Source organism: Leguminivora glycinivorella, chromosome 11 (assembly GCF_023078275.1).
Source record: "Leguminivora glycinivorella isolate SPB_JAAS2020 chromosome 11, LegGlyc_1.1, whole genome shotgun sequence".
In the NCBI taxonomy this organism is placed as follows: Eukaryota; Metazoa; Arthropoda; class Insecta; order Lepidoptera; family Tortricidae; genus Leguminivora; species Leguminivora glycinivorella.
The window spans coordinates 21,106,314-21,117,963 of NC_062981.1; the positions used below are offsets into that span (position 1 = coordinate 21,106,314).

Here is an 11,650-nt window from a genome sequence, read left to right on the forward strand (position 1 = left end):
ACTATCAATTTTACATTCTTTTGACGTTTTTTTTAAAGCAGCCTTAAGGCTAAATAAATTAGATTATTTATATCATCAGTGACCGTTAACTTTTATAACTGTCGACGAATAATTTTCAAATATTTTTTTTATTGTGTTGCTTTATTTAATGGCTGTTGTTATATGTATTATATAATGTTATATAAACAGCTATTGTTGGAACACCATCAGTTATATATTTTTAAATTAATTTTATTTTCGCTTGGTTAATTCTATTAGGATATTTTTGTCTTTTAATCAGTGTAAAAATATTTGTTAAAAAGGTTTTGGTTTATTAGACATATTACTAAGACAAAATATTTCCATAAATTATTAAAATAAACTGACACAAAACTGAAAAAAAACGCCCGTTTTGGTCGGCAATCGGAAGATTCTGAACTGTAGTTTTAAAAGTACACTTCAAAATTCAACACCCCATCAGATAAACTATTAAAAGATTATCTCCAAAAACGCTTTCTAAAGTAAAATGCTTTGACACTTGAGGTGACAAACGGACCGACATCTTTTATCGAGTCCTTACTTTTTTCTTTTTTAATGGCTCTGACACTAAATGAAGTGTCGGTACGTGTGAATGAGATTGTCTATGGGTCGCTGAGTGAGTTGCGATCTTTTGCTACGATTTTGTTAGGTTTTTGATACTCTTCTTGAAAATATAAACGACTGAGAAAACTTTATATTGAAAGGCTTTTCCATTTCACTTATTTAGCCATATTGAGACAATTCAATAACAGTATTTTGATACTTTCCTGACTAAAAAGTGGAAATTATTTAACCGATTTACTGCATAATAATTATGATGTTCTTCCACGAAGACGTTATTTTCTTGAAGGTTTGAAGACCGTATACGATTTAGCGATTACCACGATCGCATTTTTTGCAAAAACACGAAAACGTTGGTTCGATTCCAGATCGGGATACCTGGAGGCCTTGGTCACGTTTTTTTTTTGTATATAACATGACATATTTATTTCAAGTATAGGGTAGTATTATAAATGGAAATAGATATCATAAACGAAAGAAAAAACGACAAGGCCCACTGGTGGCCGTGCCGGGAATCGAACCCAGGTCTTCAGCTTACACGGCTAACGTCATTACCACTAGACCACCCGGCCGCCCGCTAGTTGTACCTATAATATTGTTAACAAAAAATCAGAATGTCTTAATGGTCCAGAAAACAAATAGCTTAGCTTTCAGTCGAAATTAAAAACTTCGCTTCGCTCGTTCAATAATCCCCATTACCCCACGGTTATGTTCACACATGTTTATCTCTTATCAGTGGCGCCCCCATGCCGTGCGCAAGGTCGTTAAGATAGGCTTTAAAATAATGAAGAGATATTAGTACGTACTAATGCGTTTTTTACTTGGTTTTGTTGGGTTTAAGAGTTGTAAACAGCTGTCCTATAAGCAGAGGTCAGACAGGGTAGGCATAATAATGGATTTTTTCCGAAATAAAATTATTGAATTGAATAATATAATTACAGTAATAATTATATAGCAAAATATATCATTTTTTCCGAACTCAGGTAAAAAGTTATTGAAGACTCTGCAAGCGAACTGTATCACAGAATATATAAAGTACAAGTACAGAAGGCTCACTCCTCGAGCGATAGAGATAGATATCTATTAGCGTTTCGTTTCGTGAGCGTTTGTGCCATTCGGCTACGCACCCTGAAGAATCCAATAAGAATGTAATAAAAAAAACACTATTTTTAGACAATTCTCTATGCTAAAACTAGAGTACATTCATCGTCAGTTTTTCCATCAAAATAATCTAACGTGAGATCTAGTAGATATAAAGGCTCATTTAGACGGCGCGCGACTCGTATGCATTGAGATTACTTACTTACATCCAATGAGGAGGCACACTGACATTTTATCCCGCCAGGCGGCGCCTGTGCAAGTGCCTATGCTAGGCATTGCTTAGGCATGTCACTGTCATTCATATGTGTGTGTCGTGTGAGAGAGAAAAAATATAATCTTCTCGCTCTCACGTACGAATTTTTTTATCTGTGCAATGGACTAATAAGGTGACGTCATTAGACATAACCTTCGAGTGTGCCTCCTCATTCAGCCAACCGATCAAACGCCGCAATTCGAACTCGCATGTGAGATATGGTACTGTCAAAATCGATTTTAAGGAACCATACTCGGACGCGCTTCGACTTAGTCCGTTTTCACATTATCCGATTCGATATCGGATGTCGGACCGATATCCCATGCATTACAGACGCCATCTTGAATTTTTTCCATTGAAATCCTTCCGACATCCGATATCGGATCGGATAGTGTGAAAACGGACTTAAGGTTGTACCCAACAGTCGGTCACATTGTAGCAAAATCGCATGAGAGATCTCATACCGTCTAAATCGGCCTTAAAGGTAGCCCGTAGCACATTTAACACGTAATAGCCCACATTTCTTCAACGACCCTGATGTAGATTTATCACCTTCCTTCTGTTTCTAACGGCCACCTTTTTCGCGAAAAGGCGTATAGCATAAATATCATATTATCGTATGAGACCTTTTTCCATGGAGGTATGTTATGAGATCTCCGTATTCGCTTTTCTGGCCATCAAGAATTTTGCTCGCAAAAAATAAGGTGGTGTTACATATTCTGGCTCAGGCATAGTACTTAAACTGTCAAAATATCAAAAGCGAGACCAAAACTGGAACATCAAGTGTAAATTTAGTGCGTTTTCACATTATCCGATCCGATATCGAATGTCGGACCGATATCCCATACATTACAGGCGCCATCTTGAATTTGTTCTATTGGAATCCTTTCGACGATATAGGATCGGATAATGTGAAAACCATGGACTTTCAATAGGGACTGAGCTCACACTTTTTTTCCATACTAAATTGAACTTTATCACCGGTGCAGAAAGGCGTTCTTATCAGACTAGTAAAAGTGTGTCCACATGAGAGGGTCAAAGTTGGGGCTGGTGTCCCTCTCGCACGTATGACCAGTGTTAAAGAAATTACTATAGTAGTAATATTTTTACCTGTATGATAACTAAGTTTATAAACTTCTTAAATTATTTTTGTATTATATCGAGGCAAGGATATTAATACTTTATAACGAATTGGTAAGTCATTATTATGAAGCCATAAAACCAAAGATTTGCGCAATTAAAAAAAAACATTTAATTCGGTATTAGTAGATTTGGTAGTAACTTTGAATATTGACTGGTATCCCCAAATAATGACAGTGATGACGTCATTCAAATAATTTTGACAGTGGCAATAAGTGCGAGAGGGACACCAGCCCCAACTTTACCCTCTCATGTGGACACACTTTTTTAACCGACTTCAGAAAAGGAGGAGGTTCTCAATTCGACTGAATGTTTTTTTATTTTTATTTTTTTTTTTGTATGTATGTTCCTCGATATCTCCGAGAATTGTGGACCGATTTTCAAATTTTTTTTTTTGATCGAACGGGTATAACCCCGAGATGGTCCCATTGGCACCAAGTCAGGGTCTGATGATGGGATCCTGGAGAAATCGAGGGAACTCTTCAAATGTTATAGGCACATGTAATGTTTTTAGTGTATTTTTCAAAGGTAAACCAGTATTTACGCCTGATGGTAATAATTTTATGTGGCTGAGCTGATGATGGAAGGTCAACTCCTCAATGGTTAGGAGTTAAAGGATAATTCTTTCACTAGTGTACATGTATTCGGACTGATACGTATAATATCAATAGGAACCACTAAAAATCAACAAATAAATAAACTTTTTAACAAAAAATAAAACCGCCTTCAAAAATAAGCGCGTTACAAAACACGGAGAAACTAAAAAGCAAAAAATAATAAACCTTTGAATTCAGATTTCTTATCGTATTGCAATAATCTAAACATCCAAATTATAAACAAATCAATTATTTTTGGAGTCGGTGCCAGCCTGCGTATGGTTGGGTGGGGCAAACAGGCAATAGCAAGGCGACGAACAGGTCTGGTACCGACTGCAAAAATAATTGATTTGTTTATAATTTGGATGTTTAGATTATTGCAATACGATAAGAAATCTGAATTCAAAGGTTTATTATTTTTTGCTTTTTAGTTTCTCCGTGTTTTGTAACGCGCTTATTTTTGAAGGCGGTTTTATTTTTTGTTAAAAAGTTTATTTATGGCCTAACAACTCAATCTAGTTTAATAATATATAAATCTATGGTGAAAACGCGCTTAGGAAGACTAAATTCAGAAATGATTATGTGATTACTTAAATGTTTTTCTGTTTAACAGTGAAAAAGTACCTAACTGTCAAGAATATGCATGTACACGGAGTAACATGAGGGAACCGAAAGATTTTAACTAGGTACGTATTTTTGAGGGCAAAATAAAGATAAAATATTATATGACGTCAAGCGAATTTCGCAAAAAAAAAATATTTTTTTGTTTTTTTTTTTCATGTATTTTCCCATAAAAAGTAAATGTTATCTGTAAAACTGGCACTTGAAATAAAAATTTACATTAAAAAAAATACTTTAGTTATTACATATTTCTTGACATCTATCGACGAGGATAGTTAGATTATATCCGATAACATCATAGCCATCAAAATAGCGTTTTGTTCTGAGAAATAAGTAATAAGTAATTGTTATTTTTTTTTAAATGCTTATAACTCTGAAAGTAGGCGAAATCCAGAAAAGTTTATATGACATTTTACTCTTCTAATATAATGCGCTGATGATTCTAATACGCTGTTAAAATTATTCAGTTTCCTCATGTTAAGTTTATGATGATGATCAATTAATTAGGTACTTACTGATCCAAATGGCGACCATATTCTAATTATTGTTTCTTGCTAATCTGTGCAACAAAGACCTCCAGATCCCTACAAACTATATAAAATCAGAGTTCTGCTTAGACCAATTGAGATCGAGCTCTTTAGACTAGTGGAGGCGATAGCTCGTCAAGTGGCAATAGTAAGGTAGCGTTCATTGTTCCGACGTGCGCTGAACCGCGGCGGTACGCCAAAATTACAGAGGAGGGTCGGCAAATACAGTAGAAACATTTGCATTACTTATACATAGCTAAAATAAATATATTTATTTATAAAAGAAACAGATGTATTTTATGTTGAGAAATAGTCGTTTTTTTTTATTATAAACTGCCCAGTGATTGACCTTAGTCGCACCTGATGGAAAGTAACCACAAGGCCGAGGTTGTAGCTCACTGGTTCAGTAACAGCCTATTCACTCTTGACTTGAATTCACCCAGATTGTATTCGCCCGGGAATACAGATGAGGGAAGCATGTTCCATTCCTTAGCAGTTCGCATTAGGAAAGAAGAGGCAAACCTCTTCATGCGAATGAAAGGTAGGTCGACAACGTAAGGGTGAAACCGCTCCCCGCGCCTGGTTGTCCGGTGATGGAACGGGGAAGGAGGAACCAGGTCATGCAGTTCCTGTGCACACTCTTCAGAATGAATCCAGATTGAATCTGCTTAATCAGGACGGTTGTTATACTTGTATCTTGTGATGATGCTAGATTTAGGTAAGATGGGTTAAATCAAACAGTGGGTCAAGCATGGCTAAAACCATGCGCGGATCCAGGCGGGGGGTCATGGGGGTCATGACCCCCCCTGGAGCCTAAGTTGGCCATACAAATAGACCACGTGACCCCCCCCTGGGGCCCCGGGTCTTTACCACGTGACCCCCCCCCCTGGGCACGAAGCTGGATCCGCGCTTGGCTAAAACACGGTTTACCCTTGAATCGCCGACAGACACTTGTTCGAATTTTATTTCAAAGACAACGTTTCAAATAATTTCATTTCATCGACAGTTCATATCGTAGAACAATCGATACAAGTAAAATCAAACCGTAGACTTTTATTTCGTAGATAGTTATTACAAGTATACTTTATATCGTGGTATTTCGTTTCGTGTTTTTTCATTTCATTTTGTTTTACATTAAATACAATTCATTACGCATAATATTATTTCAAATTTCAATTATATTTTTTTCTATAATTTTACAATTTGTAAACTGTTTGTTTGATCACCGTTCTGACCTAACCTAAACCTACTCTGTAAACTATTTGTTTTTGTGAGGTCACAGTTCTAACCTAACCTAAACTTACTATATGTATAGACCGTTCGTTGATGTGTAGGGTCGCAGTTCTAACCTAACCTAAACCTACTCGGTAAGCCGTTTGTTTCTGTGTGATCACAGTTCTAACCTAACCTAAACCTACTCTAATATAGGATTTAAGCCAATAGGTAGTCATAGTTTAATTATGGACTTATGTGATGTCATGATGTGCCACGATAAAATAATTTAAATAATTTAATTTTATCTCTCACTTATCCCATGAATCTGCCGACGCTCCCGGTGAAAAGGGTTCATCCGTTTGAATGATTTATAAAAGGCCCTCTCATTTGAATCTGAAAGGTTAGTGTCGGATTACCGGGGCTTTTTATCCGGCTAGCCGAATTATTGGCTGTCTGCGGTTTCAATGGAAAGTACGGTCAGAGTTGGTGAAGTAGTTAAACTATACAAGCAAACAAAAGGAGTGATGAAGCAAAAGTTTGAAAGGCTAAGGTTCTGTGACAAACATGTTGAAAAAAATAGACAACAGTCTTCTTGCTTGCAATTTTTTCGGCTAAGGGGCGGACTTCTATTTTGTTGTCGATTTTACTTTTTTTTCCAGTGGGAATTTTTGTACTTTTTCTACTCAGCTCTCTCGATTCCGAAGGAGAAAAAAGTTCTCACATTTTTATTTCCGCTGAGTTACAAATTTTCATAGAACTTGTTTGATCGTAACTCAGAGGAAAGCAAAACAAAAAAAAAAGTATAAAAAATAGGGACATTTTTGTCTCCTATTAGAATCGAAAAAGCTCATGATTCTGAGTAGAAAAAGTGTGGATATTTCCAAAAACAAAAAAAGTGAAATCGACAACAAAATAAAAATATCCCCTAATATTGTCACTGCTCATGAGACTTTTTTTATGAGAAACAGTTAAATCATTTATAGTTGTACATTTATAGTTTTTTTTTAAATTAAATTATACCAGGTCATTTGACTACAATCTCACCTGATGGAAAGTACCGATACAGTTTAGGATGAAGCTTGTTTACCTAAAAATTGTCTATTTACTCTGGCTTTTGAAACAAATTCCAAGAATTAAAATCTAACCTTCCAACCCGGAGGTAAACCAGGCCTTGTTATAAGTCCGGTTTCCTCATGATGTTTTCCGTCATCAAAAAGTGAATCGCAAACGTCAAACGATACTTCTTACATAGGTAGGTAAATTGTGAAAAATTTCATTGGAACGAACCGGGTTGAAACCAGCAACCTACAGCTACACTGAGAGAAAAAACAACCAGTTTTCATGTTCTTTTGTTTTTTATTTCTTTCATATGTGTAATTTATTTCGGTTTCAGTTTTCATGTTCTTTCAACAAGTTTTTTGGTTAAAATGGCTCCTACGTGCTCTTTGGTTCAAATCAACAAGTTAGATTATGTTCAGTGTTTTACTTTCTACAACTTGTCATTTGAATCAATAATAGAATCAACGAGTCGATTTTATAATATAAAAGCAACGTGACACCAAATCATCAAATATCTTTTAACAAGTTTGACCTTGTTGTTCGGACATATTCGACTTGTAGGTACTCAATATTGTGAATTATTCCGTTTACTAAAATACTTTTGTTTCAAACGGATAAACCCACAACAAGTCGAACTTGTTAAATTCATAATAAAAATTTCTCTCAGTACAGATTGAAAAGGCAACATCAAAGGACACAGGCAATAACACTGATATGTAACTGAATAAAATTTAAATAAACCATAGATTTTAAATAAACCATTTAAAAGACGAGTACCTACTTGTATCACGGAAATTTAAACATCAAAATTACAAGCAAAAAATACTTAAACAGAGATATACTCCTCTTCTTCCTAACCTGTGTTTCATTTCAAATGAAAAAAGCATTTTAAAATTCGTAAATTGACGGTTACGAGCGGCCGGTGATGGAGAGAGCTTTACGGCGATATTTTAACGGAGTGTTAAATGTCATACGCATTCGAAATGTTGGACATGGGATTCCATTGATGACAGGCTAATCCAGTAGGGGAAAGGTCATGCCAATTTATATGTTTATTTCAACTCTAAAAAAGAATGTCTGCCTTGGGTGAGACTAACACTTGGGAAGTTTAACACTCTTACGGTAGATGTCGCTACGGGTCCCATTGACCTTAGTAGTGGAAAATTTCGCTGGCTTGGTTGAAGTCTTGGTGGCTCAGTTGGCAGAGCGCTGGAGTATCGATCCAGAGGCCGTGAGTTCAAGTCTCACCCAAGGCAGACATTTTCCACTTTTAAATTTATTCTAAGCCTAGTGGCATCGATTGCAGACGTTTCTGCTAATCAGAAGTTAAAATTTAGTAGGTACTTAACTTATTATAATATTCTTAGAACAAATTTAATTATTTTCATTTGAAAATATTTTAATTTGTATTTTTTAAGTAGTAACACTACTATTATACTATAAATATAATTTAATAATTACATACGGTTAACGGAGTAGGTACGCTGGTTCGATTCCAGCTCGGAACACTTGGAGGCCTTGGTCACTTTTTCTTTGTATATGACATTTATTTAATGTTTATTATATATAATATTTCTAGAATATTGTGTAATTGTACTTGGATCTCACTTCCCTCAGATTAGTGTTTTAAATGGATACAACTCTTCACTTTGGGATTATATACAATGTGAAACGCATTTTTATCACCCGCTCTCAAATTTTAGCTATCAAAGCAAGTCACAAAGCCATTTAATAAAATTCCAGAGGAAAAATTCTAGAATAAATGGTGTGATTTTTCAAACAGAAAGTTTCACCATTTAGAAAAGATATCGGAGTTAAAAATGCTTTAAGCCAGTTTAATAAGAATAAAACGGAGAATTTAAACATAACTTTATAGTAAACACATAAATAAATGCATCACCAGGATTCGAACCCAGGACAGCGGCTAGCAGGCAGCGACGTGCTAGGCCAGACCAATCGTCAATTTCGTTGTAAGTCTAACCTAAAATTTTGTAGGAGGTAGGGCATAGCGAATGATATTCCGCTTAGTGTGGTAGGGCACAGCACAGCGGATATCATCTCGCTCGAATCTAGAGCAGAGCCCAACTGGGGAAGTATCCCCGCCTTACAGAAGACCACAGCCAAATAGCACTAGATCCTACTCATAGTGTTCTGTTCCTGGCGATGAGTAAAGCTGCCAGTGTGTTGGTGACGGAAGGACCTATGGAACTAATTTGTTCCGTCTGTTGTCCTTTGAGTCGTCGGAACCCGAACCCTCCTTAGAACTTGTACACTCCTTTTTGCAGTGTACTAAACACGGCAAAAAGGAGTCTACAAGTTTCTAATGGGTTGGCAACGCGCATGTGACACTCCTTGAGTTGCAGGCGTCCATAGGTCACGGTGACCACTTTCCGTCAGGCGGACCGTATGCTTGTTTGCCACCGACGTAGTACTAAAAAAATATTATAGGTATTTAGGTACACCTTTTCCGATATTATTGAGATGTTAATAAATATCAATCAGACCAAATCACGTGTGTCTTGCACGTGGCGCGAAGCACGTGTCGAGATATCGTATTGTATTGACTGCTCCGTATCGGATATCGTAGACTAGGAAAAAAACACTAGTTAATGCTTTGTTTACTTTTTGTTTCATATTTTTGTTATTATTGAATGTTTGTTTTATCGATATTTATTCGTAATGTGGCCATTTTCGCGAACAAAGATTCAAAAACTTTTTTTTTTCTAAAATAGGTAAATTTAATGTTTTTCCTACTCAGAGTTACGAGCCCTTTTCATCCTACTAGGTGTTTGATGGTGGAGTAAAGCATCGTGAGGAAACCGGACTAATTCCAAAAAGACCTAGTTACCGTTCGGATTGGAAGGTCAGGTGACAGTCGCTTTCGTAAAAAAATCTGTGGCAATAAAGAAATTTCTATTTCAATTTCAAATCTTGTGATTAGTTGCCAAAGCGGATCCCAAGCTCTCATGAGCAGTGGCGAATACCGGGATGACGTAAGGAGGATATATTATTCGGATCTAGTGCATACGTAAATTACCATAAAAATTCTAGGGCTAGATATGTACTGGTACTGCGCCTACGGGTCTTATTTTTACGAATTCAGATTTTACGTAGTGCAAGACCGCTCTTAGAGTGTCAGAGAGGTAATTATATACCCTGTTTTTATTGAACTCCGTTAACTTTAAAGGATGGTTCTTTAGATCAAATACAATTAATTTATCTAAGAAACTACCGTCTTAACTCTTAGTGCGTTTTCACAATATCCGATCCTATATCGGATGTCGCACCTATATTCCACACATTACAGGTGCCATCTTGGATTTTTTCTGTTGAAATCCTTCCGACATCCAATATCGGATCGGATAATGTGAAAGCGGAATTATGGTTATTGAGTTATTAAAAAAATAAAAATAATTACTGAACACGAGTGTGACAGCCTTTACCACTTCCCAATGTTATTTGTTTTGACATGTGCCGTCAACTACTTGACACTAACTTTAATATTATTCTTAAGGGTCTCTCACACTAATTCATTCATTTATTATGTACCTATGAAAACGATTTTTTTTTTTTTTGCGAAATTAACTAAAATTGATATACAAGGTGCTTCCTGATAACGAACCTAACGACATCGACTTGTCGAATTTAACGGAAAACAAAAAAAAACACGGTATATAAAATGCAAGGTAACCCTCACATCCCCAATCTACAACAATACTTCGCCATATGGCACCGTATAATTTTAATTTAGACCACCATCGCTCACACGTGACGTGCTTAATAACGTCATTATGGAACTCATTAACTAGATTAATTAACTGATTTCGTTTATGATGGAACTTTTGATATTTTGTATATGACTTTCATGTACTTTTTCTCTCTTAAAAAAATAGACTTTACTTATTCAACGGAACCTCAAAACTGGGCTAGTTATACGCCTTAAAACTGCACTTGTTGCAAACTGCATACATGCAAGTGCCACTTAAGTGAACAGTTAGACTAAAAAAAAAAAAAAGTATAAACATGAGATATAAAGAAACTCATACCTGCAGTCAAACTGCATATACAGTTTTTCAGGAACTTTGTTAGCTTTAAGACCTGTACTGTGCATTAATAATAATAAATAAATAAATAAATATATAAATATTATAGGACATTCTTACACAAATTGACTGAGGCCCACGGTAAGCTCAAGAAAGCTTGTGTTGTGGGTACTCAGCAACGATATATATAATATATAAATACTTATATACATAGAAAACATCCATGACTCAGGAACAAATATCTGTGCTCATCACACAAATAAATGCCCTTACCGGGATTCGAACCCGGGACCGCGGCGCAGCAGGCAGGGTCACTACCGACTGCGCCAGACCGGTCGTCAAAAATAATAAATAAATAATAGTAAAAATAATAAGCCCGCAGGGCAGCTTGTGGCGAGCTGTTGGGGAGTGACGACCCCACGGACCCGAGTGTTCTCGAGAGTCGGTCAGGGTCTCCGTCTCCTGCGTGTCTTCGCCGGCCGGAGTGGAACCTCAAGGGGACCCGCAGGACTCTCA

The 11,650-nt window shown here is 36.3% G+C and overlaps 1 non-coding gene across 1 annotated transcript; it reads right to left on the minus strand.

Moving 5' to 3' along the window:
* Positions 1 to 1,079: 1,079 nt before the first annotated feature.
* On the minus strand, positions 1,080 to 1,151 carry Trnat-ugu. Its single transcript has one exon. It is a non-coding gene; the product is annotated as a tRNA-Thr (tRNA).
* Between the last annotated feature and the right edge of the window lie 10,499 nt (positions 1,152 to 11,650).